Below are 7,698 nucleotides of genomic sequence, written 5' to 3' on the forward strand. Positions count from 1 at the left end.
TGGGAGGGAGGGGGAGACTCCGAGTGGCCGCGGCGCGGGTGCCGCTTCTCCCCCTCCCTCCCAGGCACCAAATGGCCGCTCGGGATCTCCCTCTCCCTCCCAAGTTTGGTTAACTATCTGACCCATAATTCTCTAGGCCTGGTTCTGTTCCCATCAAAAGATGAAACTCCCATCAACTTCACGGGGGGCAGAGGCAAAATGCCAGAGGTGCCAGATGAAAATACATGTTGTCCCTTAATATAGTCAGTGCAAAAAACATTGCCTGCTAGACAAAAAATAAGCACAAACATATAGGAAGAGTAAACAGGATATAGCTTTGCAAACTCTTTTCCAACTTGCATTGTAAGTATGCTAAGATGCCAGAGGCAAGTGTTTTCAATTAATAAAATTCATTATGATTATGGATACCATTTTGTCATGGTAAAATTAGGCAAAATTTACGGAAACGTACAAAATCAGGATCTGGTCACGGCAACAAAAAATATGTAAAAATTTAACAAAGTATTACAGTGTAACATTTAAGCAAAACAAAACATTAATGCAATAGTTTTAATTTCCTTGTTAAAGCAAACTATTTTGAAATTATATATGCATATTGTGCAATCATTTTTCAAAAAACAAAAATAACGGATTCTTTTTAATAGAGTCCCTTTTGCAAACTGTTGCAATTTTGGTATAACAAGTTATATATAGTCAGATTGTTATTTTTTATGTGCAGTCTGTTGTCCCCAAGCACATTTGTACAAGATAAGGAGGAGTGTGTGTCATCCACAGTATAGACTGGTACTGCTAAGCCTTACAGGGCAACTACAGTCGAATCTCAGAGTTACGAACTGACCAGTCAACCACACACCTCATTTGGAACCGGGAGTACACAATCAGGCAGCAGCAGAGACCAAGCAAATACAGCACAGTGCTGTGTTAAACGTCAACTGTTAAAGAAAAAGGAAAAGCAGCATTTTTCTTCTGAATCGTAAAGTTTCACAGCTGTGTTAAGTCAATGTTTAGTTGTAAACTTTTGAAAGAACAAGCATCATGTTTTGTTCAGAGTTACGAACATTTCAGCATTATGAACAGCCTCCATTCCCAAGGTATTCGTAACTCTGAGGTTCTACTGTACTCACTGAGCGGGAATCTGGCCATCATGCTTCTCCAGAACAGGAAAACGTCCTCGTTCCTCAGTTCTTGAACTGCTCCATGTCATTTTTGACTTGATGAGCACAAACTGTGGGTGGTTCAACAGCTGGAAGCATGTTCATGAGTGGGGTGCAAACTCTTTTAGAGCCTGGAGTTTTTCCAATAACTGCTGCGGATTGGCAAAGATCAACAAACGCTTGAACACCTGAACTACTTCTACGACCATTCTCCTCTGTAAAAAAATGAAACCTAATCCTCAGTGTGTTCAGTGTCATAAATAGCTGCATTGAACCAGCTGTTCCATCTGGATATTATGGGGGTTGGTGGAATGGAAGGACTTTTCCCTCTTTCCATTAGAAACAGGCTTTTCTGGCAGGGCAGGCCGTGAAAGCACGTTTTACAGCCACAACTAATTCAATTACTTTCAAGAGTATCTTCCTGCACAGATTGCCCAAAGCTTAAGCAAATGTGCCATGCATGTAAGGTGTACAGCATTTAAAAACAAAGGTTTCAAAACTCGATGCCAAGCCTTCCCCAGGTACATGGCATTATCAGTCACAACTGCAGTGATGCAATCAAATGGTATTGCAAATTTTTCAACAGTTTCCCGTGTTGCTTTGCTGACTGTTTTAAAATTGATTGCTTCCAAAGCTTCACAATGTAACAATAAATCATCTAGCTTGTGTTCACCTGCATCTGAAGTGCCTGCATTGTCACTTCTGGTTGGGACGTAGATGGTGTGACAGGGTTGGGACTCACCGCCGCAGCGCCTCCTGCTGGTGTCTCCGGGAATTAGCTCAGTCCAGTGGAGCGCCCTCTCCTGGTGGTGTCCTGCCTGTTGTCTCGCCCTTGGTTGGCGTCTGAGCCCACGTTGCTCTTCAGCTCGCAGCGTCCTCTTCAGAACCACTGCCCTCCGGTAGTGCCCCTTAGTTCGTCCACACCCCCTTCTGGGGGGGGGGGAGTGATCAGCAGTCTTTCTACACCCCAACCACCATGTCCAACCACACCCCCAAAGTCTAATCCCTCCTGTCAGGGATCTGATGTAGTCTGTGATGGCTGCTCCCCACGGCCAATGGCTGGGTGTATTGTAAGGGGTGGAAGGGGGGGACCGAGGCCTGCCCTCTGCTCTGGGTCCCGGCCTCGCTGTCCTCCTTCTCTCCCCTCATCTGTTCAGTTCCCTGGGCCACTTCCCCTATGATCCCTTGCACAGTTCCCTAGGCCCTTCCCTTCAGGGCCTGCAGGCTACGGGCTAGAGCTCCCTTCTGCTTCCTGAGCCTGGCCAGCACTGCGCTGTCCACGGTGCTAGTCTCCCAGTTCTGGAGACAGACCTTCCCCTGTTGAAGGTCTGGGACAGACTCCCTGCTCCCTTCCTGGGCAGCCTTTATATAGGGCCAAGCTGAGCCCTGATTGGTTGTCTCCAATCTTGGCTCTGATTGGCCCCCAGTAAGCCCTTTATTTATTGGCTGCCAGCCTGCACTGGCCTGCTGCAACCCCCTCTAGCATGGGGTGGGGCAGACACCCCACCACAGATGGCAAGAATGTTAAGCACATACCTGTCTTCAGCATCGGTAGTTTCATCTGCCACAATGCTAATTCCTTCACAGGGCGGCAACTTTTCCTTTAATTCTTCAATGTGACAGTCAAACTCTTCAGGTAGTTAAAACTTTCTAAGTTGATCTGCACTTGGTATAACACCCACCTTGTTCTCTAAAAACCCTCTCAGTTTTGGATTGTCAAGGGTATGCAGAAGTGTATTTGCAGCAGAGAAAGTTTCTGTTAATTTGAACATTTCATTCCTCCTGTAAAGCTGCTCCTCGGTCTTGGTACTAAACAGCTCTGTAGCTGTTTTCTGCTTTTTAAAATTTCTTTGCCCATTTGTAATGCCTCTTATTTTCACGTATGAATTGCACTTCAAGATGCTTATCACAGCTGGCCTTTCTCATAAAATCAAAAGGTACATTGTATGACGTACAAAACAACTTTCCTCCATTTTCATAAAATGTTTTAGGGTACGGCTCTGCTGACTGAGTAGCACTTAATTTTGCCACTTTGTTCATTTTTTTTGTTTGTTTCCTGCTGTTCTTATTTCAAATGAATCACTTTAAACTAAATTAATTTCAACATGCGTGATTCTTACATGTGAAATTCCATGAAGGCTGCATGATGTAACATCCTTAAAGTTACTGTTGCTAGGTGATTGACTGTAAACAAAGGGAGCATTGGTGAATGAAAACAAATGTTAGCAAATTTATTTCGTTTCTTCTTTTTTTACATATACTTCTAGTTCTTACCCCAAAAAATTAAAAACAGTTTTACAGGGATGGAATGGCACATTTCAAGGCATTCTTGTTGTTTTCATGGTCAAACTGAAATAAATGGCAGATTTTGCAGATTCCGTGGCAGTGTTGACCACCATGACATAATCATGTCCATAATTATGACTGAATAAAGAGAAGAATAAATCACTGACCTCTGCACACCTTGAGAGATACTTGCTATACTGTTTTTGATTGTACTTCAGTTTGCAAGGACAAATCAAGCCTTTGAAGCTGAAGATTCCATTTCCAAGAGTGGTCTTGAAAGACAGTAGCCATAAACAAATCAGTTACAGGTTACAAAAGAAATCCACATAAATAACAAAAGAAAAGAAATGTGAATGTCACCAATTGGAAACACACATGCAACAGCTGCAAAACAAATTACTATACTCAGACTCAAGAGCTCAGATGGCAGTCTTTTAAAGGTCAACACTGAAGTCAGTAACTTTGGAAAAGAGGGCCAAAAAAGATAAAATCCAGTGTTCAAAAATGGTTTGTTTGCCCTTGGGAGCTTGTTAGGAAGGTACTCTCCCTTCTGTCACTCTTAAATATCATATCATTACTTTGTAAAGTGCTTTAAGACACCTGGGGTATGAAAGATGCTATTTAAACCAAATCCTATTCTGTTCTATCCCAAACAATACATAAAACTGAAAAGGATAAATATGTTAATTTCACCTGCAGTTTTGTAACATATTCATTGACAGAGCACAAATAGCCATAACTCAATCTGCATAGTAACTATGGACCATTTTATTACGTGGGAAGTACCAAGCAATAATATGCCAATGCAATTTATCCATTGACTTTAATTAGGCTTTTGGGAGACTCACAAGCTCTCTCTCTCTCTCTCCCTCTCATTAAAAAAAAAGTAGTGAATGTACCCCCAGTTGAGTTTTGCCAAGCATGCACAGTTGCAGGGTCAGGGCCATGTCTCACACAATGGAAAGTTTACATAAAAAGTCAAGGTTTTGATGAATGTCACACTGGAAAGCCAATTAAGAGGGCTGAAAGGAAGACACAATTTCCCATTGTCTAATTGCCTCACAGCACCTTCAAGGTAATAAATTTGTCACATTGAATTATTAATGAGAAACGAATATTTGACTTGCAGCTTTGAATAGAAAATAGTTCATTATCGGTTGGCATTGTTCCTTCCAAGTAATAACTGGTTCTATGGGAGTTAAGAAAAAGGTGACAGAGAATGGCTTTTCTATCATCATTGTCTTTCACAAGTAAAGCACCTTTGGTATAAGATCCTGTAAAAGTTCCAGTGGGGGAGAAAAAGTGGTGCATCTAATTGTTCGCTCTTACAGGCCTTTGCAGCTAGATAAACAAACTTTATCTGGACTCCCAAAAATACATTCTCTCACTGTATGACTTCAAAGTTGTAAAATATTTAAAACTGGCTATGCAAAAGCAAAAGGGACACCATAAACAAGAGACCACTTTTAGATTTATGTTGCTCTTAAAGTCTCTCCGCCTTATCTACTTTACCACACAGTGTCACTCGTATATCTGGGACAGGACAGATCAGTGTATTTATTCTGAGTCATGGTCATAAATTAACACTACAGCAGCAGTGACTCTCTAAACAGAAGCAAAAGTTAAATAAGTTCCAATTTGTCCTCCTAACACCAATAAAAGAACACAAGAAAAGATATCATGGGTAACCCAAACATTCCTTTAAAAAGAAAAAATAGGAATACACTACAGACCCGTTTACATGCGGATGTCGGGAGTCAAACCGTCATGACCGCATGTTAACGGACCGCAGATTAAGAGGGCTATGCTCAAATATCTTAAGATATCTCTATATACAGCGTCCCAAATACTTCAGGCCTATCTGTTAACGGAGCTTTGCAAGAATATAAATTCAAATGTGTAATCTAATAAAAACATAATTACTACTACACAGGGATGAAAGTAACTCAGGACACTTACCGGTACAGGGTGGGGGTGGCTCTGGCCCCCGGAAGGGGCAGGGCCTCGAGCAGAAGGGGTGGGGCTAGGGGTCAGCATCCCCCAGCCAGCCCTTCCAGGCCGCCTGGTCTGTGCTGCCCAGGGTTCCCGTGGCAATTTAAAGGGCCCGGGTCTCCGGACACCGCTGCTGCGGTAGCGGCGTCCGGAGCCCCGGGCCTTTTTAAATTGCCAGCCCCAGGGCAGCTGTTCCCTTTGCCCCTCCCCCCCATCAGCGGCCCAGCGCTGCCACAGCAAAGGACTGTCCTTAAAGCGCTGTTTTAACGTTGCTGCCCCTTTTCCCCCCTCCCCACCCCCGTTGGTGGTAAAGATGTACAACACATTTCCGCTCCGCACTTCCTGTTGATTTCTATGTCAGTGAGCTAGTGAGCAAATCTGTAGCGCTACATAGCAAGTTCCTGTACCATGTGTTAACGAGTCTCATGTGTTAAATAGGTAGCACTGGGAGGCATGGTGCTACCGTGTGTTAAGCGGATTCGCATGTAAATGGGTCTGTATTGTAACTCCAGTGAAGAACTTTCATAAGAATACCCATTTCCCTGTTCTCTTTTTCCCTTGTACATATTTGTGGTTATTTTATACCTGTGACAGCAATCTATGGATTATTCACAAAGTATCCAGTGTTGGTATTTGAGCCTCAAAACCCATAACTGTGGTTCTGTTCCCTGACTAGATGACTAGTGTCCTTATAAAGGCACTAGTGGGTCACATACAAGGACACCCATAAAAAGAGTCCTGGCCCTCTTTAGCTTTCGGTAAGGTATTTCCTGTAGAGAGCAGTATTCCCTATATGTTTAAAATGTGTGATACAGCTTGTAGTATTAAAAAAATAGAGAACTTTTTAAGTACATCCACTGTATGTGTCTTGAACATCTAGGATGTATATTTGCAAATTCTAATACATACCTTCAGCCATTAAATCAATCAGAAATTGTAAATAAGGTGCTTGCACTCAATAAAGACAAACCAAAGGCCTTGTATTCATGAATTCAACAAGATCTAAAGTTAACAGCATGCTTTGTAAGACAGTTTCCTAAACAGTGAAAGCTTTCCATTTTTCAGCTCAAGGTTAATTAAGTTGGTTTGTTTGATCACTAACCATTCCAAAACTGAAGTAATTTCCTTAACACAACACAAAAAGAAAACCAAAAAAATGAAAGTTACCAACTTTAAAAGTATCACCTGTAACCTATATCCAAAAACCATTTTAACAACCTTCACATTAAACTCAAATAAAAAATATAAAATCAAATAAGTTAATACTTTGCAACTATCAGGGCAACAACACAGACAAGGCAGGAAGGAGAAAGGGGATGAGGAGCTCTAGACTGGCCACTGGGCCTTCAAGTGTTCCATAGTCAAATCCCAGATTTCCTCAAACTTGCACAGCTGATCCCTGCAGCAGAAGGTGACCCTTTCTTTGGCTGCTAGGTCAGGATACCATCTATAGCACATACTGTTTATGTCTGTAATAGTCTTATTGTAGGATGTTGAATGAGACCAAAGAAAAAGGGTCACATGTCAGGAGGACCTAGTTTGGGCCGCCAGGGGGTTTCTGCACACTGCCCCTGCTCCAAGTGTCAACTCTGCAGCTCCCATTGGCCAGGAACGATGGCCAATGGGAACTGTGGGGGCGGTGCCTGCAGGCAGGGGCACCACACAGAGCCACCTGGCCACACCTGAACCTAGGAGCCGGACATGCCGGTTGTTTCCAGCAGCCACCGGAGGTAAGCACCACCAGCCAGAGCCCGCACCCATCCCCCGCTCTGGCAACCCAACCCCCTGCCTCAGCCCTGAGTCCCCTTCTGCTCCCAAACTCTCTCCCAGAGCCCACACCCCAAACCCCTGCCCCAGCCCAGGGAAAGTGAGTGAGAGTGTGGGGGAGCGAGCAACGGGCGGAAGCGAGGATGGAGTGAGTGGGGGTCAGGGCCTCAGAGAAAGGGCTGGGTAGGGGCATGGTCTCTGAGAATTGGCGGGGCAGGGCAAAAGGAGTTTGGGTTTATGCGATTAAACAGTTGGCAACTCTAGCTGGCAGTCTCATCAGAGAGTCCAAGAGACCTCTCTCTCACCCCCTCCAGGGTCAACTCAAAGGCATGTTGATATGGCAATGAGGGGGAAGCTTGTGCAACTACCACCCCGATGCACTTTTTCTGTTAGGGAGAAATCCTGTTTTGAGGGCTTAAGTAATGCATAGGCCTTGTGCTGACACTCTGGCTCAGGGCAGGACTAGACCCTGAATGAACAGAGGATTTCAGTCTCCAGG

The 7,698-nt window shown here is 43.8% G+C and overlaps 1 long non-coding RNA gene across 1 annotated transcript in view; it reads right to left on the reverse strand.

Annotated features, from left to right (window-relative positions):
- Nucleotides 1–3,712, reverse strand: part of LOC117883224 — a 49,900-nt gene extending 46,188 nt beyond the window's left edge. The window contains exon 1 of the long non-coding RNA XR_004647209.1: nt 3,608–3,712. This is a non-coding gene — a long non-coding RNA (uncharacterized LOC117883224). The remainder of the gene's footprint in view (nt 1–3,607) is intronic.
- Nucleotides 3,713–7,698: the final 3,986 nt, after the last annotated feature.

This window comes from Trachemys scripta, chromosome 9 (assembly GCF_013100865.1).
Source record: "Trachemys scripta elegans isolate TJP31775 chromosome 9, CAS_Tse_1.0, whole genome shotgun sequence".
Classification (NCBI taxonomy): domain Eukaryota; kingdom Metazoa; phylum Chordata; order Testudines; family Emydidae; genus Trachemys; species Trachemys scripta.